Source organism: Heliangelus exortis, chromosome 9, assembly GCF_036169615.1.
Source record: "Heliangelus exortis chromosome 9, bHelExo1.hap1, whole genome shotgun sequence".
Lineage (NCBI taxonomy): Eukaryota > Metazoa > Chordata > Aves > Apodiformes > Trochilidae > Heliangelus > Heliangelus exortis.
The window spans coordinates 6,342,445-6,368,471 of record NC_092430.1 but is presented as its reverse complement, the minus strand read 5'-3'; the positions used below and the strand labels follow the sequence as shown (position 1 = coordinate 6,368,471).

The 26,027-nt window shown below is 37.1% G+C and overlaps 1 long non-coding RNA gene across 4 annotated transcripts in view; it reads right to left on the bottom strand.

Annotated features, from left to right (window-relative positions):
- The window catches only part of LOC139799482 (uncharacterized), a 45,275-nt gene that overhangs the window by 13,345 nt on the left and 5,903 nt on the right, over positions 1 to 26,027 (bottom strand). For 3 of the 4 annotated variants that reach the window (XR_011727287.1, XR_011727290.1, XR_011727288.1), the window contains exons 3-5: positions 19,963 to 20,134; positions 7,497 to 7,568; positions 527 to 787 (exon numbers count right to left, since the gene is read on the bottom strand). This is a non-coding gene — a long non-coding RNA (uncharacterized lncRNA). Of the gene's footprint in view, positions 1 to 526; positions 788 to 2,996; positions 3,102 to 7,496; positions 7,569 to 19,962; positions 20,135 to 26,027 lie in introns of all 4 variants that reach the window. The other variant, XR_011727289.1, reaches the window with a different exon arrangement.

Sequence of the window (26,027 nt, the reverse complement as noted above, 5' to 3'; positions counted from 1 at the left end):
TTCCAAATTTCAAAGCAAATTGTAAAGATATTACTAGTTAAAGTTTTTCTTTGAAATGACCAAAGAAATAAGTTCTTGGCTTGTAACAAAACAAAACGATATATGACAAAGAAAAAGTATTTTGCTCAAAAATTTATCAGCTCTTAATGTGAAACACATTTTCAAATAAGGTGTACTTGCATCATTGAATATTTCTGATTAATGCTTATAAATGGCTTAGACAAGAGAAAGCTTTTGCTCTTTTTACATGTTTCTTGTTGTACTATGGATTTTCAATCTATAGAATATCATCAACAATCAGATAATTTCATAAGTGCAAGACAAACCACAATAGAAAGGTTAGTTATCTCAAATAATTTTATTACCTATACTAGTACTAATTTTATGATATTTCATTGACAGAACTGTGACACAAAACCTATATTTTTTAAAAGGAACTAGTTTTGTATCATTGTATTGCTGTGATTACTTGCTAGAGTGTTTTGACAGAGCCTGTAGTTTTTCTGCTGAGGAATGGAGCCCTAACCTGTGAATACTGAGGGCCTGTGTCGGTAGCTTCATCTCCCAATTTCCACTCTAGTTTTTAAGGCAATGATGCCCAAGGCAAGCTGGGATAGAGGAAAGAACAGAGGAGGCAAAAAGCCCCAAATCTCGAGAGGCAGATGTGTCCCTGGAGGTGGCTCAGTCCTGTGCCTGGCACAGAGAGGAAGGCACTCTGCAGGATCTTTGTGACCAGAGGAAGCCAGGCTGGATTTATGGTCATTCCCAGGCCCATTCCTCTGCACCTCTGTGGACAAGAGCGTTTTGTTGCATGCCTTAACCTGCCAGGAGTCAGGTTTTCTGAGTCCTTTGCAAGCATCTCCTACAAATAGAGGCTGATGGGTTTTGTAGCCATTGACTTATAAAGGAAGGATGCAAATTAGATCAGATCAAAATGCATCATTTCAGTGATAAAATTATTCTCATGGTTTTAATCTATGAGATCTTTCAGAACCTTTCCAAAAGGGTGGTATGTAGAGAAGAAAGTGACATAAACCCCCCTTCTTCCAGAAGCTTTAATTATACAAATAAATACTTCCTGTGACTGCTAAAGTATCTGTTAGGGCTGAAGATAAGACACAGTGTAGATACTGAATTAAATTTGAGGAAGATTCCACCAAAGCAAAGTCCTTCTAGATATCTGAATTTCTACAATGTAGTATATATTCCTATTCTTATATATTTGTATTTAAAAAAAAAAAATTAAAATCCTGCACATATTTACCTTAACTCCTCCAAGTTATTCACTGTAGTAGCACTCATGAGAGACTAATCTACTTGTACATGAATCAGAAGAAAAGTTCTCATTCAGGAGTCTGAAAATTATGTTCATTTCAGTATTTTAACAAAAAAAAGCTACTCTGTAGTTGTTTTTAGGTAACTTGCAGCTTTCAAAGTCAATAGCTCATTTTTGCACATGACTAAGATTTTTACAGGAAATGAGTAAGTTTTGTTTTTTTTTTAATGATAAGTCACATGGTAAAAAAGAAGTAAATTTATGGAGCATTTCAGATTTTTATTTTTTCCCCTCATATTTGGTGTTAATGAAAAATCTGTTCATAATGAAGCAAATCCCATAAGGCTTTTTTATCATCTATTTATTTTAGATTAAAACTCTTATTGTGCTGGGCCTTGAGTAGTATGCAAACTAAAACCCCCATATTAAATCTGTAGTTTTAATCCCACACTATGGGTTGCACAATATTTTATTGTACTAAAATTATACCAACAAATAGCAGCGATGATGTAACACTGTATTTCAACATCTTTTATAGCACCACAATGTTATTGTAGTGATTATACTCTAGTTGGAATAAATATTACTAAATTTGAGACAGATTTATTATGGCTTTAGACTTTCTTCTGCTTGGTCCAGGAAACAGAGGATTTACACATTAACTCTTATTAACATTAATGAGCATTAATTGCTTATCTCCCTTGTGTACCATGAGGCATTTCTATTCCTCTGGCTGTCCTGTATGTTAGTACCTTTTAAGGTTTGATATGGGACCAGATCATCTCTCCAGTTTCAGCACTGTGTAAAAGGAGGCACCAAGCCAGGAAAACAGTTCAATCCTTTTCAGATTCTTCCCTTGATCTCTATTGCTCTTGAGAAATCATCCAGTGCCAGTAATTTGGGAAAGAAGACCCAGGCCAAACCATGTGCAGCCTTCATGCATCCTGCATGTTCTTTTTGCCTCTCATTCTAGAAAAGCAAGGAGGTTATAGAAAGGACTTGAGGGGATGAAGAATCCCATTTTTTCCTTATTATCATTAACTGGCAGGTTATGGTTCGAGTCCTCATTATATATTCTGAAAAGATAGTCTCAGGTTAGGAACAAATAGAGATTGTTACCAGAGACATTTGAAAGACTGTTGGAAATAAATTCAAAACAGATTTTTGGTGAGATGATGAACTGCAGGAGAAACATGCAGTATCCTACTGACTGGTCACTGATTCCCACATTTCTAACAGTCAGAGAAACCACTCTACAATATTGAGGAAAACCATTTATGGTATTCTTGTTTAGCCTCAAAACAGCACAGAAAAAACAATCTCCCAAGAGAATCTATTCTTACATCAGCAGCCTAGTTCTGCAGACCAGTATTGTTCTGGCTGTTTAAGTCATGGGGTTTCCAATAAGGATTTGCATTTCTGACCTGCTTGTTGGTATCTCTAGAAGAAAAAGCTAAATCCTTCTTTCATCTGTACCAGGGCATTCCACTGAGTTCAATGATCTTGTCTGGGACAGCTGATTTTCATCCCATGTTTACATTACAATACCATTACATTACAGGAATGGCTGCATCTGGCCTATGAAAAGTTTGCTTCTGCATTATAAAACCAGTGTTTAACTTCTGACCCCATATTTAGTTTTTTTAAAAAATAATATTTAACATCTCAGAAATATCTTTTAAGTACAATCTGCTCTGGGATTAGATGGGTTAACATTTACCTTGTGCACTGGCCAGAATCTCATAGACCAAGTGGCTGGCAGAAACAAGTGAAAACTGGGTATTATTTCTCCATTTTAAGTTAAATCTTCCAGTGCTTCAAAGTACTTTAGGGTAACAGAAAGGGAAAAATACAGGAAAGAGTTTCAGTTTTTCATTTTGGAACCCGCTTTGCTGTAATTTTGAGACATGGCCTAAAGCACAGGTAATTGATTATAATGAAAAAAATGCATTAATGAAAGTAATTGACAAAAGACAGTCCACCTGTCAAAGAAGAGAAACCTTGAAAAGAAACGGGAGGCTTTTGAAGGTCAGGGCTCAGTGTGGTGTAATCCCTACCATCTGTGTTCGGGCTGGTGCTATTCTCAGACTGTCATATACACTCTCTTCTTTGAAAATAATAGACAAGGGAAAAAAAGCTTACCCGACAGGGAGCCTAAATGTAGTTAGCTTTATAGAAAATGAAAAAGCACCACTGTATAAACTTAAGATGACCCTTAATTTTCCTTCCCCTTGACCTACACACATCCACAATTGGTTTCAGAGCTGTAGTGGCACTGGGAATGAAAATAACAGAGCGACCAATAAAAGGTAACAGTATAACAGCAAGCTGGAATAGTAGGCAACCATCCCCAATGCAATCAGCCAAGCATGGTATTGCCCTGCAAACACACTAAAGTGATCAAGGAGTTTCATCCTTCAGATTTTGAAGGGGGTGCTGTTCTTGACTCGGACCTATGAAAAGCTGTGGGCCCACACCAGAATTACAATCATCAAAAGACTTGCTTGACTGCCAGCCATGAGCCATGGCTGCTTTGCCCTTTTGGGTGTTCAAGATGCTCTGCTCCCTAAAGCTCTGCTCCTGGCCATTTTCTGACAAAGTGGAGATGCTTGACACTCACACCTGCTTGCACAGCCTTATGAGATTCAATGATTGGGTGCACATCCATATGCTGGATTCCCAGAGCTCAGGGAGACACATCCCTTTAGAAGATACCCATTGGCTTCCAGTCTATATGCACATGGCTGGAACAGCCACCTTTGGTGTCCAGCACCTGAATATTGTGACTGACAAATACTCAAAATAAGAAAAGCTGGGTTCAGTGTCCTATGTTTCTGATCACTAAGAACCAGCTAGCAAGGCAATTAGCCTCCTGAACACTTGGTTTTGCATGTTGTTTGGACATCTTAGAAAGTATGAATGGAAGTCTTAATCCACAAAATAGTGTAGCTTGCTGATCAGGTCACTTTGTGTGGTCTGGAGTTCAAATCCCTCAGGCAGAGGAGGAAATTGAATTCAGGTTTCCCACACACTGACATGATATATTAATCATGGAGTTGTTACATTAAATAAGGGCATTAGCTCCTCCATGGTAGTTGTGCTTTGAAAGAAAAGGTTTAGAAATCCAACTTCAGAGACTGGAATGGGAATTCCAAATGTCACAACCAAACATACTCCTAGCATCCAAACATGAAGTCCTTATGAGGGACATGTAAGATACAAGCTTGTTCTTATTATAACATGTCAAAAGCAGAGGCAGCTGCACGCTTGGTTTTTTTGTTTCTTATTCCTCTGCTTTCAAATACACACAGACATCCCTCAGGGAGCCTGTTCCAGAAGCTGTTCCTTCCAGAAAGTGGACAGATATCTGCAGATATTTTAGTGACCTAGCATTCAGTCTCACACAGGCCCTTTGGGTTCTCCTGATGCTCTACCCTAGTTTTTTTCAGACATAAAACTCAAGAATGTGAAAGATATTTAAGATCATTACAAAATTCCAAAATTTTAAAACACAGTGGACACAAGGACTCTGTAGGCTGTCACTATCATGGAGATATTTTCTTTGTTTCAGATGGACTTTTTTTTCAATGAGAAAGGTCCATCTATTAAAATAACAATAAAGAATTTTTTGTAGAGCCTTTTACTCCAGAGTGCTAGACCTATGAAACTGCAAAGCATAATGAAACAGATCCCTCAGAAGTCACGTTGCATACACTTAGGATGCAAATTGGATACACATTCCCATTTGCATGTGGGAAAATGTGTATATGAAAAGCTTGCTATTTCTATTACTTTTAAGTGATAAAAACTAGGACAGTATATCTAAACAACTGGTATAATTAATACATGTATGTTATATATATTCCTTGCTCCTAAAGAAAAAAAAAACTATTTAAAACTTCTGCCTAAATGCACAAAACCAGAACACACCACATAAAACACCCCTCTGCTAAGTGCAGATTCCTGGGGAAAAAAAACACAATAAAAATGATGTATAAAAAAGTAATAGTGCTCTACAAATATCTAATTAAAATGTTCTCTTCCTCTTTGGGAGAAACACATTTTATTTGCTCTCATTAAGGCAACCTAACCACTGTGCTTCACCCTTCCCTCCTGAATGATGTAATCACCATAGCCTATGAAAATAGAATACAGCAGGAAAATAGTCATGTTCTTTCTGTCTCTGACCTGTAACTCTTTATCTTTCCAGACATATGATCACTTTTAAGCATATACTTCAATTAATGATTTAAAAGACAAGCTTTTGACAGTGTATCATTCATCAAAGTGTAGGTATAATCCTAGAGTAAATGGAGTTCAAAATGGATCTAAACTGAAAGGTGCTTCCAAGGAGTCTTCACTATGCTTTTTTTTTGCTTGTTATTCACACTCACTCCAAAGAAACATTTATCTTTCTTTTTTTTCTGAAAAAAAATAAAGGTGCACCCTTTGCTAATGAAATAAGATGCTAATGAAACACCTTGCTCAATGCAACAAGGCAATCCTTCCTCTCACTTGAAGGAATGAATTTTTTCAGCTCATTACATTCTTTATCTGTTTCTCCGTTGCACATGTGGTTCACTCCTACTGATGTGTATATACCTGTATATACCAGGTAAGAGAGAATGAGGGAATATCAGTCTGCAGTAACACACAAGAGCACATTTGACACACAGTTCACAACTGCTTCTTTAGGCAGTTGTGTAGGATCTCATTGCCAAAGCTGTGCTAGATCATGGAACTTTTGACAAAATTAGGAGCTGGTACAAAACCCAAGTGTTAACTTGTCAAGGAATGCTACTTGCTGTGGTACTCACTGAACACTAACATGGTAAAAGAGACAGGACAAAACAGTGCAAGACTGGGCTGAAATATCTAATTACATTTTAAATTTATTAAAAGGAGTTAAAATTTCTAAAAATAAATAAATATGCTAAAAATTATATGGTCAGACTTACCTTTGCTGATAGGAGGAAAGAAAGTTAAAATAAAAGAAAAATAATTAAAAGTGACTTTGAAATCTAAAACTGAGAAGGGTATGAAATGGAGCCTATATCCAGTGGCAAAAAAAGGGAAAGACAATGTGAGAAAGAAGAGAGGAAGGAAAAACTAAAACTGAACAACATTTTTATTAAAATAAATAAAAAATTATTAGAGACTGCAAAAAAAATCATATTTTGTCATTTCCAAATATTTTAATATTTTATGCACTGGCTTGCCGATTTTATAGCACACCAGAACAAAATAAAATGTGAAAGAAGGAAAAACATTCACAGGAGGAGCATTTCTATACAGAAAGAGGGAATGAAGCCAGATCACAACCAAAGCTATTAGGACCATAAAAATTTTCATTTATGATGAAGGTCCTCATCCTTTAGGAAGGAAACCTGACATTGGCTAGGAATAGCATTCTCAGATGACAATTCTAAGCAATTTACTTTTTATCCTTAGGGAAATGTATTTTTTCTCCTCCAAGAAGTGTCAGCTCTGGTCAACATGCAGTAGGTGCAAAATACGTACATTATAGCAGTATTAGTATAATGCTAGTACTGTCTCCTATATTTCAATAGCTTTATTACAGGAAAGAGTAAGAGCTTCTTTCCCACTGCCCCCTTTTTGTTGTTTTTTTTTTTGTTTTTTTTTTATCAAATTTAAAATTTTATAAAATGAGCTAGCATCTCAGGGGGTAAAGATCATCCTACACTATGTGTGTGTGGGGACAACAGATGTTTTGAAGTATCACTTCTACATTTCAATTTATCAGTATTATTTTGGCTCCTGAGTCCCCTTTGTTTTTTTCTGAAGCCACTGGAGAGCAGGCAGGAGTCACAGGACAAGACACTTGCTGAGAAGTGCACAGTCCCCTGCTCAGGCTGACAAGCTGGCAGTACATATCCTTCATTCAGCACATCTCTATAAATTGCACAAAAAATGCCTGAGGAGCCTTGGTAATGAATACATCAACTTTTGCCCTGCTCTGTAAAAACAGCTATAAGGAAATGATTTCTATGCTACAGCGGGGGTACGCAGGCTAAAAAGAAAACACAACACTTGCCAGAAAAATAAATGCCCTGCTCCATCAGTCAGATGAAGGAGAAAGATAAAGTGCTCTGTTTATGCTACACCATCAGAATTTTAGTAGATTATATTCCCTTCCCCTCTGACTGGGGGGGAAAACATCATCAATACAGGTACATATAGTTTCTAGGCTTGTACATACCATTTCCATATGATGCTGCTCACCATTCAAGTGGAAACTGAATCAAGGAGTTCTTTCACTTCAGAAGAAAAGCTAGAAGACATAAATGAGAAAAAACCTGTCATATGATATGTTGTTACCAATCACAGTTAAAATCTTAATTTGCAAAATATAGCATAAAAAAATGAAGAGTATAATAGCAAACCTCAGCTGGGAATGTGATTGGTTTTGCTTTGTGGATTTTTTTGCCCTGATACGTGAAGAAGGGTACAGAAGAGATTTGGTAAGAAAAAAGAAGAGAGTAAGCAAAAAAACAGTCACACAATGTGTCTGAGTGGTATATAGAACATTGCTGACATGTTCAGTATACATGCTGAGCAATATGAGTTGTGTGACATGTTCCCAACTTCTCCATACACATTTCAGAGTATTGATTTCACTGTCCCACCTTGGCAAGCCAAAGTTTGAGCCTGCAAAGGCCAGCAAGCACATAGAGCTCACAGCCATAAGGAAGAGTTTCTGCTCCCAGGAAGCCCTGGTTTCAGTCCGTGCTTCCATGTGATAGCAGGAAGGAAAGGACAGCAGTGGCTGAGCAGCCCACTGTCCCCATTTTGCCCATCCTTTGTCAAGTGCCACTTAAACCTCTGCAATGTTTGTGCTGAGCTCTGCTGTTCCTGGAGTCTGGAGGATTGGAAATTAGTGGTGTTGGGATAGTTCAGAAGGGGCAGGAGTTTGGTGCATTTCACTCTCTGAATTCCTCTATTTCTCTGCTGAAGTCCAGTTCTCAACTAGCCATAGATGAGCTGAGGACAAAAATAACCACAGAGCCTGTGATGTGAGTTTTGATTGAAACAGCTTTCTGAATTATTTTTGTCAGTTAAAATCCTTGTTCAGAGCTGTGCAACAGAAATAGCAGAGGTGTCTGATGGGGAATGACACCGGCTGGTGAGCTGGATGGGTTCTGCATCGTGCATATTTATGGACCTGAGTCAAACCCTCAGGGTAAAAGCGAACAAAGAATTGACTGTTTTTCTCCTAAAGCATCTGGGTGGAAGCCTTATTTTGCCAGCAACCGTGGTGTTTATGGGCATGTTTTACTGGAAACCTGCTGCTTCTCACAAGGTTTCCTGAGTGACTGTCTTAGTAAAACTGCATCTGGAAATGACAAGCACACAGCTGTAAATCTGAAAAGCAGTGTGCAGCCCTAATAGCTAGCAGTTGCAGCACGGCTGTCCTGCTGAACATTGAGAAGATTTACAAAGACAAAGCAGAGCAATAAATACACTCCTGAGCACTCTCTGATCACATTACACCTCTTCCTCTTCAAAGATTTTTTTTCTATATACAAAGGGTCTATCACTGCTCTTCAGGTTAATACCTTAGGCAAGTAACCTATTTATTATTGCGTACCCACAAAAATTCTGGCCTGCACCTACCTTCCAAAGCAGTGGCTTTATCACCTGAATTGAATCCATGAAAATAGAATGGCCATGAAAACAAGCCAGCTTAAAAAACCCAAAAAAACAAACAAAAAAACCGCAAAAAGCCAACCAAACAACAAAACACCACCACCAGAAGTTGTTACTCCTCTGTGCACCATTTTGGGTCATGCAGGGAGTGTTTGTAAAGGGTTACACCTCAAAACACAGATGGAAGAGGAAGAGATTAAGGTGATTTTAAGTAAGGTAAAAAGATTATCATGTCCCCTAAAATGTGATGTCCCAATACTACTCCGTAATCTCAGTCTCCTGATGCTTTGAAGTCCAATTGCCATGAAAAGGTAGTGAGAAGGGAGCCATGGTGACAACCAATGTATGTTGCAGCAACACTCCATTGGACGAGGCATTGCCAGGGAGAACTGGGGTGCTGGAATCAAGGTTTTAGAGTATGAAATGCAGGACAAATTATTATATAAGAAAATATACTTGTTCTCTTCAGTTTAAAAAACTTGGAAATAAGCTATTCCTTATAAAAAAAAAACCCAAACAGAATACTAGTATTAAGATAGTAAAAAAAAATAGTAAAACTAAAAACAAAAGCCTATCTTACTATCTGAGAGTAAGAAGTTCAAGTTCTTTCATTCAAAAGCACTTCAATTTTCCTAAAAAATAAAATACTTCAAGACAGTAGAATCTTTAAGCAAACCATTTCACTTGACCTAAGCATTTTTGCAGTTCCCCTCAAAAATAACACTTAAAGATGTTAATATGAAGATGAGTGTTCTTAAAACTTGATGATGCTTGTATTAAACTAGGTTATTTGCTTAAAACTAGCTGCTAATTTTGTGCATATGAGTATATATACACATATGTACATAGGCACTTAAAGTGCATGTGCTTCTGTGCACATTATTATTAACAATAATAATTAATTATTTTTAAATAATATGGGAGAACCATAAGGGGACTATGATCTTCTACTCTTGTATGGGACATTGGGGTAATTGAGGCCCTTGAGAACAACATCTCCTGGAAGGAGCTAAAATGTTTCTTCTCCTTGATAGTTTATCTGTTTATCCATATCCTATAACTGGGAATGTGTTTCCAGCCCCATAAGAAGTTTTTGGTTTGGGGTTTTTTGTCCATTTTTGGGGGTGGGGCAGTTGTTGTTTTGAGGTTTTTTTTCCCTTAGTTATAACCGTGACTTCACCTTTAGGTTTTAAAATATAAGTTATTTAGGATTTGGGAAGAGTCAGCAGAGATACCTCCAAGTACCTACAGGATTAAATTCACTAAAACATTTCTTATTAGCAAGGCAGAAAGCATCTGGCTAGAGGCACACATTACTTCACCTCTGCAGTGCTCTGCCTTTGCTCTGGCCCTCATTTAAACAGCAATGATAACACTTCTCACTCAGCTTGTTTGAAGATTAAATTAGATGCTATTAGTTCAGCTCTTTGAAGATGTACCCAAAGTGGTAAGTGATAAGTATTACTACATGAATTTTAGTTATTAGACCCTTGAGAAATTTTGTTGCTTTGTGTTAGTGCCTGAGCCATGCAAAGCCTTGTCTTCTGGTCCATCTGAGCACTCAGGGTTCTCTCCTGCTCAGCACTGCTGAGTGCCAGACTGAACTTCTGTCCTTACACACAGGCACCTTGAAGGCATCCAAAGGCCCAGCCTGAAAACTGGCTTTCAAGAGTTCACAAGAACTTCACAATTAAGAAAAGCTTTTCATTTTTCAGGCCCTAACTCTGAAAAGTCATCTGCCTCATTTTAACTGAACTTTAAAGAAGCAAATTATCTACACAATTTATTAAGCTGAACTTTGATTTAATAATAACAATTTTTAAAAAAGCAGCCGTCTGTCTCTCAAACTGAAAGAAAAAAGAGCAACTAAGTTTTCTACTAAATTACCCCAGATTGGAAAGGGTGTAAGAAGGGTAAAATTTAGATCCTAATTAAAGCTCTCTATTGGTACTCACCATTACACTGTTTGTTAACAGGAAATTGCAATATTCCTAGGCTATTTTATTTGGGAACTTTAACAGGAAATTAGATGCACTTTTCCTTATTAGTAGGGAGAGGAAAAAAATTTTTTTAGGAGTAAGGTAAGTCTTTCTATATAGAAATAACTATGGTTTAAATGTACAGCACACTAGACATCCTAAATGCTAAGGCAGGTAAACAGAAAAGGCAGCAATACACAAGGCCTGTCCTCCAGAAATTGATAACTAGCAGGGACTGAGAAAGCTTCTGCAAAATTAAAGCTGACCCAGTTCTCCTAATTCCAGGGTCACAGTGTTTAAAACTCTGAATTTGAGTATACTGGGGGACTGCTGTGAAGAAGCTGCCAAAGAGTGTGCTGTACCAGCTACAGGGAGAAACAACATTTCTCATTCCTCAAGGCCGTAAGATTTGCCACTTTTCATCAGTCACTATTTGCCATTATGGTATTCTTCTCAGACTTCTTTACTTTCTCTCTTAAGTTCTCTTTCTAAACAAATATATAAATGATACAGTCTAAAGCAGGAGACAGAATAACACAGAAGTAGTTCAGTGACAATACCACTGAGATTAGGAGAAAAAAAAAAAAAAAAAAAAGAAAAAGAAAAAAAGGCCAAGAAAAATAGGCCAATAAAATCAGTACAGGTACAACCAGTGGTATTTTAATATGTATTATGACCATGGCTGTCTTTTGCCAGAGCATACCCTAAAAAAATTAATTTAATTTTAAGCTTAAATCAGGTTTTAGAAAACAAGTCAAACTTACAATTTGTTTCCTTGAAGCAATTTCAGGATTTTAACAACAAAACTGGTAAGGATGACCTGCCCAGAGGCTGTCAAATAACCAGTCTGCCTGTTTCAACCCCCAGGTTAACAGGCTCTGTCTGTGTATGCTGCATGGGGTTGTACCTCAAGATATCTCAATTGGTAAATGGCTGAACAGAATGTGAAGTGCCTGGCAGAAGTCAGTGATTCTCAGGAGTAACTCTCAGAGTTTCCTGGGAGGGAAAAGCTTTACTCTGATGGCTCTAAGTATTTCTTCAACATCCCCTCTTTACCATCTAGAGTATTTTCTGAAGTGCTTACCTGAATAGAGGTGCTTATTAGAAGCACTCATTTTAAAACAGTGTTTTGAGAGTGAAACAAGAATTATATTAAATAGTCAAGAGATCCTCTGGGAAAATGAGGCTGGTACTGGAAAAGACAGAACATCCTTGCTGAATAAAACATTTTTGTGAGCAATGTTAAAATTAAGCATGACAAGAGATGACTTCCAGAAGGGGATCTTCTTTACCCTGAGTACTTCACCACGACTTTTCTTATGTGCCATGAGAGCTCTGAAGTGTCTAAATCATCTTTGGACTATCCCAGAAATGTCTTAAAGAATTTGTTTGTGTTGAGTGATACTTTCTAAAATATTTTTTTAAGCCAGAACAATAGAGTGTACCTGATAAGTACATTCATGAAAATTCAAACAATAAAATTTATATTGCTTCATTTGCAGTAATGGTACAAAACAAATAAGATTTATAGTAAACAATGAAATATGCATTGCTTACTAGTATGAGGTTTCCTGAAAGTCACCCTTTGGAAAAGGGATGACCACTTGGTAATGTATAGGCCATGTCCAATAAAACTGTACAATGAACACACTGTGTGGCAGAGTTTAATTTCCTGACTCTTGTAGGACTTAAATCTCAACTTTAATAAGACTGTGCTGTTGCACAAAGGGCACTGTGAAGCAGTGTGATGCAAGAGCTACAATGTGAGCTGAGTGCAGAAAATTACATTCTTTTCTTGGATCTACCACTGGCTTCCAAAATAATTTTGTACATGTCACTGCTACAGCTCAATTTCCTCCTTGATAAAAATGGGAATAACAATGGTTTCTCACCTTTGACATTCATGGATGAAAAGTGCTAAGTATTATTAATTCATGAATTTATCAACCTCAAGCAGAGCTGTGACCTTGAAAATGGAGAAGATCCAAAGAGTTTACAGAGTCTGCTGTGGAGGTCATTAGGGCTATTTATTTTAGCAGGCAAGAACGTGGATGTTATAGTGATGCTTGCAGGGCTGGCAGAGGAGAGACAGCATGATACACCAGATAGAGTGGTGTTTTCCATGCCCAGATAGACAAAATTATGAAAGGACAGCACTGAGCAAAGGTTGGAATGAGCCCATCAAGTCTAAGTGGAAGGCCTGATCCCCTCCTGGGAGATGCTGAGCAATGTTTTGAAACACTCTCCATGCTTCAGTCCCATACCTTATGGAGCAGTTATAGCAATCAGTCATGACTATTGATTGGCGTGGCAGCACCAGGGAACTGACAATAAAAACTACTCAGTAAAGATCACTTCAGCACATTTCTCTTTTTTAAAGTACCAAAATGATCAAGGAAACAGGGTGAGAGTGTTTTGTAAATCTTTGCTGAAGAATGGCAAAACCAAGACAACTCATCATTTGAGTTCTACAAATTCTCCCAAGGAAAGTTTTTCATATGGAAGTCAGCTTTATTCTATTGATATTTCATAATTCTATCTAAAAATTGGATGATAGTTTGACTTCCAAAATATTCAGTGCTTTATTGACTTGCCTTTTTGCCTTATTGCACAGAGAATTGGAAAGCCCTGAGTGAATAACAGCAAAGGGTTCTGTGCCTTTTCACTCTGCTCTACAAAATCCTTTCTGCACTTTTAGCCTATGTTAATTGTGCACCATTGCTGTCATCTGAGCATCTGTCCCCTGCTTCATTGAATCACCAGAAAGAGGCTCTTCCAGTCCATCTGTGACAGCTCCAAGCTCAGAGGAAACATTCTTTGTGGAAATGCTGATGCAATGTGGCAGGGGATAAGTGGGCTGGCAGAAGTGGCTTTGTGTATTTTAATAACTGATGAAAAAAAGGAATGGGAATGACAGACAGGAAGTGAAACAGAATATAAATTCTCTCTTCCCAACCAACCCAATGTGCTTGTGATATTTAAGAGGCTAGAAAGTTATTTTGGAGGATGAAAATGGCATGCATCTCTTATAAATTATTTTATCTAATATCTGAAGGTGTGTATTGCAACATATAAATATTCCATATAAAATACTCTAATACAAATTGTGCAAATTTTATCAGACATTGTGCTTGAAAGAGTCTGCTTTGGGGTTTTTCTGTTGTTGTTTCATCTTGTTCTTAATAGGGAGCACTGATATATAGGAGTAGCTTGTCTGAGATTAGACAATAGAGGAGAGGAAAGAGAAACAGTCAACCAAGCAAAATCCTGTTGAACTCTGCCACTGTATCTGTGTGGGTAAACAGATACAAGTACATAACCTTTTGTACTGCAGGATTATTCCTAAATCTCATATATACAACAAAGAAATAGATACTCTGTTACCTATCATATAATCTTGCCAGTGTAATATGCAATATAGAGATCAACTTGTGTCTCATTTCTTCTAACAGTCTTACATCACACTGATGAAGCTGGAAAGAATTCTTGGATATCAACAAGAGATTATAATACTGAAAACAATGTATTTTTCCTTCTCTACAGTTTCTGAGCCTTCCACACAGATTGGACTGAGACTTCAACAAACTTCCTTATTCAAGTACAACAAATGCATCACAGTAAATAGAGCAGACACCAGTGAGACTCCCTGTTAAGAGCTTTCTGCTTCATAGGGAAAATAATAACCCTATGGAAGAATCAATGAAGCTGTGACTATTGAATCCTAAAATAACTTTATACCCTTTCTTAAACTGTTGTTATGCATTTATGTTCCATGGCAAGCTACTGACCAGCTCCACATAGAGGTGAGCAAGCTTCTCTAGGAGCTAAGGTATTATCTTAGCTAATTGTTTTTCTAAAGGAGTTCAGGAACCTTTGAATAAAAAATAATTGCAATTGTTGAGATATTAATATTTACCTTTGATGAAATAGTAAGAAAAGTTGAAGAGAGTGAGAATTTTTTTCCACTTTTTCAAATTTCAATTTCCATTATTTTTCTGGTGACCTCTGGGGGAACAAAATACAAAAAAACAAACAAACAACCAAAGAAAAAAAATCCTCCACCACATCTGTGGCCATGCCAGTGAAGAAAAGAAAAGGAAAAATATTTGTGATAATGGAAATCCACAGAGCCATTTCAAAATTCTTTCTTGCTCAGCATCATTTGACCAGCTGGAAAGATAGTGTGTGAGCCATAATCTTTAGCCTCTCTGAGGCTTTAGCCTCTCTGAGTCTGAACCAATTATAAAAGACTTGCTTTAATTTAAAACATAAACAAATCTCTTATCTGTCTTTCCTATTTTGGAAATTCACTGCAAACATAACTTAGTAACTAACATAGCAATAAAACTGCTGCAAGAAGAAATTTGTAGTACATTAATCTCTAGATTCTGTATTGGACTGGAAATGATTACATGATAATGGATTAAATGCTTTGCTAAGGGGATACGAACTTAAATACTTAAATACTGTATATATCACATGAAGACATATTGAAGAATAAATCTGCAGTACATTAATTTACAGAAAGAACTTTCTTAAATGAGACCTTCTGAAACTGTAAGTCCAGGGAACTGATCAGGCCACCATTAAAGGGTAGGAATCAAGTTCAGTGTGAATCTGTTATATGAGAGACAGCAAAGAAAAACAAAAGAGTGAAAAAAATATTTACAGCCTTCAAAGTTTCCCTTCACTAATTATGACTCATCACTTTAAGCAGCTTGGAATTATTTCCAAATTAATTAATGAAAGCTGTCCAAACTGTGGGATATCTGAACACAGGAGACTGCAGTTTCTGTGGAAATATTTCTTCCACAAGGATGAGAGGGTAGATGGAAGAACATCCTGACACAGTACTGTTCAGTCACCCAGCCACCCATCATGAAGGGACCTGAAAGTTTACAGCAGTTCACACAGACACATTCCACTCTGACACTCACTACCCCACATTTATAAGTCAAATGCTATGTAAGACCTAGGCTGGCATTATTTTTTTAAAGAGAAAAATATATGTAACTGTACTAAGAACAAATGTGGCTCTGCCTGCAAAATCCCAGCAACCAGCTGTACACAAATGGAAGTCATCAGAGGTCAAGAGGAAACAAAATCCTTCCTGCCCAGTTTGCTGCAAGGCAGCACTTGCATTTAGCCATGGCCATGTCTATAGCTTGAAGTCAGCTGTAATTCTCAGTCTTATAAGGATTTTGCATAAGGAAGCCATTAACAATTTTCTTGTGCTCTTTTTGGTTGTTTTTCTCAAAAAGCAATTTTGTGCTGACTTAACTGGACAAAAGTAAATAAATAATTTCCACCCACTTCCCCTTCTCTCATTCCAGCAATCTGTAGTTAAAATTAAACCAAATTAAACAGCTGAAAAGATCTGCTCTGTAGAACTGAAACAGGGGATAATAGATTATTCTATAATTAGAATTGATGGTGGTCCATGGAAAGAATTTACAAGATATAATGACAGTCCTGAGCACAGCCTCACAACTTTCTCAAAGGTACCATGAAATAGTGCAGCAAGTATCCATTTTCCCAGTAATACAGATGGCTTTACCCTTAGCTGAGATTTAAGCATTTTTACAAATTATTACTAATGGTCATGCTATGAAAGACCAGTAAACATATAATTAAAAATTCAGATTCATTGCTTTGATTCTTGAATATCATGAGTTAATCTGTGTTTTGATTTTGAATTTTAGCTACCCACACTGCAAAGCTGTGAATAATGATGTTGAGCTACTTTACATGAATAAGTCCTCCCTACAACATGCGAGTTATGCAGAGATAGGAGCAAGTATTTCAACAGATTAAACATTGCTTCACTCAGTGTTGCCCAAGTTCTCATTCTGAAAATTGAATTGTGCCAGTTACATCATTTCAGCTATGCAACACCAAGTACAGCAACCTGTTTTCATAAAACTAGATCTTTGTGACTAAGGCCATCTACCAAAACAAGATGCTCACTTCACTGATAGGAGTATTGCAGGAGGACAAATAACATCGTATTGGTTGGCAAATAGTGTTTCCCAATTTGAGGAAACAGCTGGGAAAGAAGATTGTAAGGCAGGTTTGAGAAGCACAGAACAGACGAGAGCAGCCAGAAAGGTGAGGAAACAGCATGACCTCAACTGCACCCAAACCACAGGCCACCCACATTCATTCTCCAATAGTTACAGATGAAATAGGGATTAACTCTTCACAGCTTCTTTCTGCTCTCCTGCCATGCCCTAAAGCAGTGAACTATTGCTGCAGCTCCTACACAGGCTCAGCAAATGACTAGTCAAAACCTCTGCAGCTCTCCTACACAGACCTCAGGAGACCTGGCAGAGCACACTACCCCAGCTGCAAGAAAGGGCTGTGGCCCTGCCTAGGCACTGAGTGAATTGGAGACCGTGGAAAGAGAACAATCCTCAAAGCAACAGCTAGTGAATGTGTTAAAAAATAGACTCACCATCTTCATCTCACACGCAGACACAGAGAAAAATAGAGTAATGAAAAAATGCTAGTGAAATAAGAGCATGAAGATGGAAAAGGATAGAGGACAATGTATAAATCTGTAAGAAATTAAACCTAATGAAAAAAAAATCCCCTCCCTGCCCCCATTACCTGTCAAGAGGGGCTTTGGGAAACTTAGCTTTGGAAGAAAGGCTTAATAAGAATGTAAAACTTTAAATTAAAAACCTAAGAGGGATGTTATAGTCTTCAGTTAATTTTCCAAGAGAGGTGTAAAAAACAGAGAGAAATGTGATTAGCCCTGTGCCACGTTGGCATATGTATGAATAACTGAAACCAGACCTATCCCCTGTCCTCTCCCGAGCTCTTTTCATCTGCTTTTATAAAAGTACTGTCACAATCCCTGGAGCAAGAGGTGTGTTGCTGTCCCTTGGATAGCTCTCAAATTTCTGAATATTTTCATAACGCTGTTATCCTATGTGATCACAAAAAACGAGCTGAACATGGCAAATATATGATCTTTCTGGTGTCCAATTTTTTGCAAAAATTGCTATTATTTCCTGTTAATAGATAAATTGTTTTGGATTCTTCAAAGAAAACCTTCCACAGAAGTCATGTACTGCCCTCATCCATGGCATCCTTTATCACACAGCAGATTTAAAGAATCTGCAGTCAAAAGAATAATTTTTACTAACTTGCCATGAACCATCTATGGACTCCAGCTGAACTGGAGTCATTATCAAGTCAGCAGAGAGCTTTTTCTGTAGGTAATTCCTTGATGATGTGGTTTACCTAAACCTACAACACCCAGGATAAAACACCTTAATAACTTCCTCCCAGTTACTTTTCTTTATACATTTCCCTCCTGCTGCTGTGTTCAACCTTTTTCAAGAATTAAGTCTTCTGGAAAATAATTTCCAGTAATATAACTTGGGTGTATTTGCAATTTTAAAAGTGATTCCTGATACTCTATGCTCAGGTGGGAGGAAATGAGTTATAGGGATATTAAGGGCTCTTCAAGGTTTCCAAGCATTTTTGAAAAATCTAAGCCAACCACAACTAGTTGTCAAGAACTTAGCACCCAAGTAGTTAATATTACAGACTCTTCAAAATGATCCTCCCTCCCTTTCAAGTCACAAGGAGCCCACTGATTGAAGTTTTGCAGGATCAATCCTGCTAGGCTAAAGCAGATGCCAAAAATATGTCAGAAACTAATAGGCAGGACATTTGACAGCAACACTTAATTCCCTGGACTTAAGGGGAATTCCCTGGACCGTGGGGGTTTACCTGACATGAACAAGAGTTATGCCTTTTCTGATAAAACTACTGATACATATCAACTACAGTCACTGTGAATTTTAACTCTAAGCAACACACTCTCAGCTACATTTGCACCTTCCCTCAGCTTTCCCATGCAATGCCAACATCTTGTTATTTCCTATACACCCAAATCATTTTTCATAAACAAGGGTGGGGCTAATTTAGCAAACTGCCCATCAGAGCCTTTTCAGAATAAAGAGAAGTGATTTTTCAAACATGCCTTCATAAAAAAAAAGTCAGAGAGTCAGAAAAAATATTATAATTAAAAGGGCCTGGTTTGTAAAACCAAACCATTTCTAATGGTGCGTGGTAGCCAACAGCAACAGTGGCTGAGACTGGGACACTGCTGCAGAGTAGAGACAGCTTGTGTCCTAATGACTGTAAGCCTACAATGAGCAAAAATTTGAGTGAGGAATTTGAGACTGTGGCCATGGAGCATTGCAAGCTTTCATCAGGCCTTCTTGGGCTTATTCATGGAATCTGGACAGATCCCAGAGGCATGGTTTCTGTGCCCTCATTATGTAGGCTTTGCATACATACAGCAACTAAATACATCTTCATAAAATGAAGTTGACGTTCAAACAGCATGAAAAATGTGCCATCAGAACCAACTCTGTCACTGTCTGCCCTCACTCTCTTTAATACATATACTGTGCCAGACTCACTTGCAAACACACAGTCAGTGGCCTGTGAAAATGTTCCTGATCTTTCAAATAAGAACTCTGTTCCCCCAACCCCTAATCAAAAAAAAGAGATCATTTATGTAATCATCCATCCACAGAAGGCTTTTATTTAGAACACACAAACAAGTGTGTCACTTTCTGCTTATAATACCTCATATCATCATGAGAGCAATTTCATGTGGATGATCTGGTAAAGGAACAGCCTTTTGAGTGGTTAAGTTCAATGTTCAGTTCTCTTGACCTGTCCAGATATTAGCATTTCCTTCTAAATTTGGGGTGCTCAGTCTCTCCTGATTAAAAAGCTCAGGTGAAACTCAACCAGATCTGACCTGTGTAAGCAGTGCAGCACCCAAAAATAATTGTTTCCCCTGCTAGAACAAACCCACTGAAGGCAGGAATGCTTTCTGCTTTGTAGAATAGGCATCAGTAATGTGCCCAGAGACAAGTTTCTTTTGCATGGATGCTGGCTTGTGGACTTCAAGTTTCACGAACCCTTAAAGTAATCCCAATTTTCCCAACTCTTCACATCTAGTTTACCAAATTTTTCAACTTCAGGGAGAGATTTAATGATTATACTCACTGAAGTTGTGAGGTAATTTCAACAGCAGCAGTTCTTTTCTGTCTTATTCTTCATGCTTCTATGACATAATTTTAATCACCAGTTCCATAATTATTACACTTTTCCTTTCAGTTAGACTAATTAAAGAAGTGTCTCTGGTCCCATGGTGTGCTCAGAGTTGTGTCTTCTTTGCCTAAAGCAACAGAGAAAAAAAATTGGATCCATTAATTGACATTACTAACTGGAGTTCTGATCTTTAAAAACTCATACTTGAGGTTTTTGTGAGCTTTATAGCAACTTTTTTTCCTGCAAAACTTTAAATTAGTTTGTTATGAAAAGTTTGAGTAGTTGCATGCTGGTCTGTTTATATGTAGATAAAAGACAGACAAACCAAAATCTATGATGATAATGGGAGGTTCAGTAGGCACTGACTGTAACTGCAACTAAGATTTAGAGTTCTGCCTCAGATATTTTCCAAAACAGGCAAAGCTTTCCAAATATTGAATACAAAATATGCAATATAAAGAGTCGTAGGTCATAAATATGTAATATTCATTGTAAAACCAATAATAATGCAGGCAGCAAGAATCTTTAAGAAACATGCAATTAGGGGTTCTTCTCAGTAGTATTCTGTTCAACATTGTAAAAATAAAAATTAATTATATAAAGTGGACCTGAAAGACTATAAGTATTACCATCAGTTCTTGGCTATTCTGCTTTTCTGGCAGCAAGAATAATAGTTCAGAATTTGCTGTCTCTCAATGGAAAGTTTGCTATTAAAGAGTTATCATCAGGCAGCACCAAGAAAACCGCTTGTTCTCAACATACTTTCCCTTCCATAAACCAGGGAGCCAGAACATTTCCATAGAAAAAGAAAGAGGAAGTAAATGAATTTCACATAAGCCACCAAATGTTTTTGGTCAGACCTCAATTATTTTCAAAAGCTTCATGGGGTGGTAGTGGTTCTGTTTCAAATTATGGAGATGTCCAAGTTGAAAACATCAGATTGATATCTGACTTCCTCAGAACACAGGGATGCTGCCATCCCAGGCTGATTCAGTTTGTTGTAGAAATAAAAAGCATATGCACAGATTTAACATGAATTTAATCAAAGAATGCAGGTGTTTTGGAGTTCCATCTGCACTTTTTTCCTAGACAACTTCTAATTGGCCTGTTCCAAAACCACTGACTGGGCAAAGACTGGCTTGCCCAGCCATGATTTCTTCTTTTCTATGAAGCCTAGATATTATATAGCACACCTAGAATCAGTTTGTTCCAGGTGAAACTTGCTCCTATTCCCAGAAAAAAATCTATTTCTCATTATTCTGTGATGTTGAATAGCTAGACAACTGCTGAACTCATTCATCAATCTACCTTAGATTTTAATATGAAGACCCATCTACGTTGCCAGTGAAATCCATGGTTCAGCTTTCATTGATGGACATTGCTGGTTACAAAGGAATATATTGTGCACAGAGCAGAAATGCTTTAGGATCATTAGGAGCTTTGTACATACAGATTTATATAACGTGTAGCATTAATTTAGTAGTACCAGTAGACATAAGTCTATATATTGCCATGGCCAAAGCCACATTGAATCAATAATAATGATAAATAAGTCCTTACCATAGAACATAATTCAGAAAGTGATGCTTATGGAATTCTCACAAGCCAGTTGTGGGTTATTCGAATACACACTGGTACATGGAAAACAAGGGGTCTGTAGCCTTGACCAAATATTCCAAACTCAGGCTGTCTCAGCTTTTGGCCAAATCAACCACATGGTGCCTTGACTGAATGAGTGTGCTAAAGCCTTCCCTGTAAATCTTTCCCAGACAAACACAATGTAAATATGGTTTAGTTTATCCTAATAACTGGAATGAATTCCCTTTTTTTACTAAGTCTGGTATAAACCTTTAGAACATTCTTATTTGCTATTCCAGTCCTTTGCTGACTGGATTCTGGGCTTTTTCTTGGACAGAGTTTAAATAAAGTCAGTACTGTAACCTTAAATTTACTTTTACCTGCTGCACGATGCATGACAGGAGAAAGATGGAGGTGCCCCAGAACTGTCCTTCTTCATTGTTCCCCTCTCCTTTGTTTCCTCATTAGCCTTGTATCCACAATAAAATCCCTATTCAGAACCTTTCTTACGAGGTCCAAAAGTCCACCTCTAAAGTTTGTCTGAAGCTCTGGCTCAAACAGGTAATTAGAGATCTTAACCTTTTACAGCCTCCTGTACCCTTTAGTCAGCTGATCCCTAATGCTACTATCACCTTCCTACCACTGTACTTCAACCAAAAAATACCACATTTAGACACACAGTTTTTGAATACCTTTTTAACAGGGGTGAGCTTTTCATAGAACTAAAAAAGTGAAAGGCAAGGAAATATTTAAAAAACAATCAAGAATATTCTATTGTGAACTCTTTTTTGGTTCAGACAACAGCTTTCACATAACTAACCTTATACTTTCATCAAGCCTTGCTCAAAGATACAGCTCTAAAACTGGACTTTACTGGAACTTATTTACATTATCCCATTTTAAAATACAGTTTCTACAACAATCACATATTCAGGGAAAATCAACGAAATATATCAGCACGATTTTGTAGTCAGGTTTAGTTTTTCTTATTCATTCCCAGTATGAAACAGGTTACAATTGAATTTTATTTTTCAAACCTGTTAAAGATTAGCAGCTCTCCTGTTTCATTCAAAGAGCCTCTAGAATCTCAGCAAAATGAGTTAAAAATGTAGAGCAGTTGCTCTGCATCATTTCTGCAGAGGAATGAGATTAAACCACTATTGAAACATTCACTATCCTTTATTTGCTAGACAAGGACAGTCCTTTCAGACAATTGACTTCATCTATGCCAATTACTGACAAGGGATGTTAAAAGGTCACTTGAAATGGTGTCCCTCCAGGCCATTTGGTCTTGAGTAGTCCTGTCCACAACTTATTTGCTATGGTCCACTGCTTTTAGGTATATATGAAAAGAGCTTTGTGCAAAGCACATATTAAGACATCTCTGCATGACCTTGCTTTACTTTTTTCAGAGATTCTGGACAGACCTCATCTTTGTGGCAAAGGTCAAATGGGAAACATCTTGAAAAGAGCTACTGAAGCAATGAGGGAATGTGAATCTCTCTCCTCTTCTGCTCTCAGCCATGAAGCTACTGTACCTTATGAGTAGGTTCATGGTTCTTCCTTTGAGATTATTTATTTAAAAATAGGCCTTTCAAAGTCTATTTTCAGTTTGAATCATATCATTATGGGGGAAGAGGCAGAATCACACTTAAAATATTTTTTACCGGAGTTAGTTCACAGGAATGATCTGTATTTACAACAGATGAAATACAGGTTTGTGAAACATAATCATAGAGGATGTATAGGTATTTTAAAAACACAATTGTACTGAAAAATATCTTCTTCAGTTAAATTTAATATAGAAAACTGCCACCTGAGGAGGGTTGATCATTTGTGAAGTTTATAACACTATTTATACTCTCTTTTAGCATCAATAACAATTAGGTTTTTTCCTATTACAGTTACAATTCTGCTCTCAATTTCAGAACCTCTTTGAACCTCATTGAGATAAGCAATTAATATGCCACACTTAACATTTATAGGAAACACGTTCTTACTAAAGATACCCAAAAAGGCCCAGTTAGGAAAACATGAAAACAAAGAGCATTTCCATCCTTACCCTGCCTGAAATGTTAAAAGTAAGAAATGCTGTTAAGCACCTCCTAAACAGAGGGAAACTGCTTTTGTGCTGATAACATGCCCCAGGCTAAGGACATTTTTCAGTACAGTGTAGAAGGCTCTGCTCACAGACCAGACAGACAAAGGCATTGGAACAGAGGACTTCCAGATGACAGACTGTCCTCTCCTGGCCAGGTATCATCAGCCTGTTTATCAGTTGGGGTTTCATTTTAAGGTTTGAATAGACCAGGCAGAATCTTATTGTGTCTAATAGTGGAAAAGATTTAGAAACATCTGTATTGAAGAGATATCTTCTGAAATGACATTTCTGTGTCTTTCACACAAAATCTTGGTATCACATGAAGAACAGACAGCCATTTGAAAAATAGGGGATAGGATTTTGTTGTAATTTACACAATGTTAAATTTTCATACACAGTGATACTTATGATTTCCATTTTGTAGTGCACAGAGAATGCTGGTTTACTTGATGTAATGTCAAATTAGAGCTCTGTGAAATTTACTGTGTCTAGAAATATGTCAAGAAAATGCACTCATCTCAAAAATCAAGCTGAGGAAACATGATATTCTGGCTTTTAAGAATCTGCATATGCCAATAACTCAAATTCTTTTTTCAGTGCATAAGAGAGGACATGCCTATTTACTGTAATATGACCATATCTTACAGAAGCCCACAGAACACATGAAACATTTGTCTTACAGTCCCTAGCTGAACCCATTATCATTTCCTTCTTGTCACTCAACACTGAGCATGTTAGATAACAACCCATAATAGAAATTAATATAATGACTTCTCCAGTCAATACTGGGATGAAGATTGAGATTTTCCTAATGGGATTTGAGTAGCTAAATCTCTTGGGTACCATGGAAGATCATATCAGCCTTAAAATTCAGCCAAGAAAAAAAATCATGTCAACATAATTTTAATATTAGAAGAGAGTCATTGCCTACCTGAAAATGAAAAATTTAACTCAGAAATGTACTTTTAACACAATGTTTTAGAAACATCCTTTTCCTGGGAAGTTTTTTTTTTTTTTTTAGAAAGAAGTATCTTCCCCATTCACCTAGTAACATTAAGATTTTCAATCTTCCCTCCTATATCTTGATAATAAAAGGAGAAGGAAAAAGAAACAAAAAACTATTAACTTTGATTTTTAGACTTCATCTTTTGAATTATTTTAGGCCTAGACTCAATCATGAAGAGGACTGGAGACTTTCACAGAGAGGAGATTAGAGGTTTACTGGTTGACACACCACCTACATCACACAGTTTCTGGGTGCATGGAGAAACACTGAATAGCTACAATGTTCTTGCATGCTCTAGTAATGCAGAGGAAATCTGACAGCTTCACGTGTGCCCCAGATGTTCTCACCAACAGGAGCTTAAGCCAAGACAAGTCAACTAAAATATATTCCCTCTGTAGGTCTCTTACTGTGGGAAAGAGAATCCAGCTCTCCTGTTAGAATTTACAGCATCACTGCCTGAGGCTGCACCAACCTACTTGGGTAGCAGCTCCAGTGTGCAACCAGCTACAGAAAGATTGCAGATCCAGGCTTAGACTACAGGCATCCAACCAGGAAACAAACATCCTCCTCACTTCTTTGATCTAGTGCTTAAAAATAAGCAAGTGATGATAGGACAGTCTCACCTATTGTTGCCCTCAGTTATACAACAATCAGTCACTTTAACTGAATTCAATCTGATAAACCAACTTTTATCCTCAATTTCTGTGGTTCAATGAACTTGTAATAATTAAAACTACCAAGGCAGCTTAGTCAGGAATCATCTTTCATGTGCACTAACACATTTCTTGGGAAATGAACCCTAATTATTAAAAAGAGTTCTCCAGTTGAATCCATATACTGATAGAAGGTAAATATACATGACAAAATTATTTTTTAAGTACCAGCAATATGGAACGAGAAGAAAAAAAATATTTATGTAAATTTAGATGTCACTTTGCACAGTGTAGTTCTCTTTTACTGATATGTATAATAACATCTTACTTTCAAGGTTTTAGTAATGCACAGATTTAGTGTCATTTGTGACACTTGAAGATTCTAAATTATCCATATGTTACTGTGAAAGTAAGCATCACTCAAGATCTCTACGTACTTATATTTACTTTTAATGTATAATATAGAAAAAATACTATTTACATTTTATTATAATGTGTAAATACATAGCACGGTGCATAAATTCTTACTTATATGTAATTTTTCTGACCTTGAGGCTGGAAAAAAATCAAACTTATTATTAAAAAAGTTATGTCTTCCTGTAAAAGTTTACAGTATAAATGGACACAAAGGACAAGGAAAAAACCTACACTTTGTTATCATCACTTTATGATCTAGAACTTA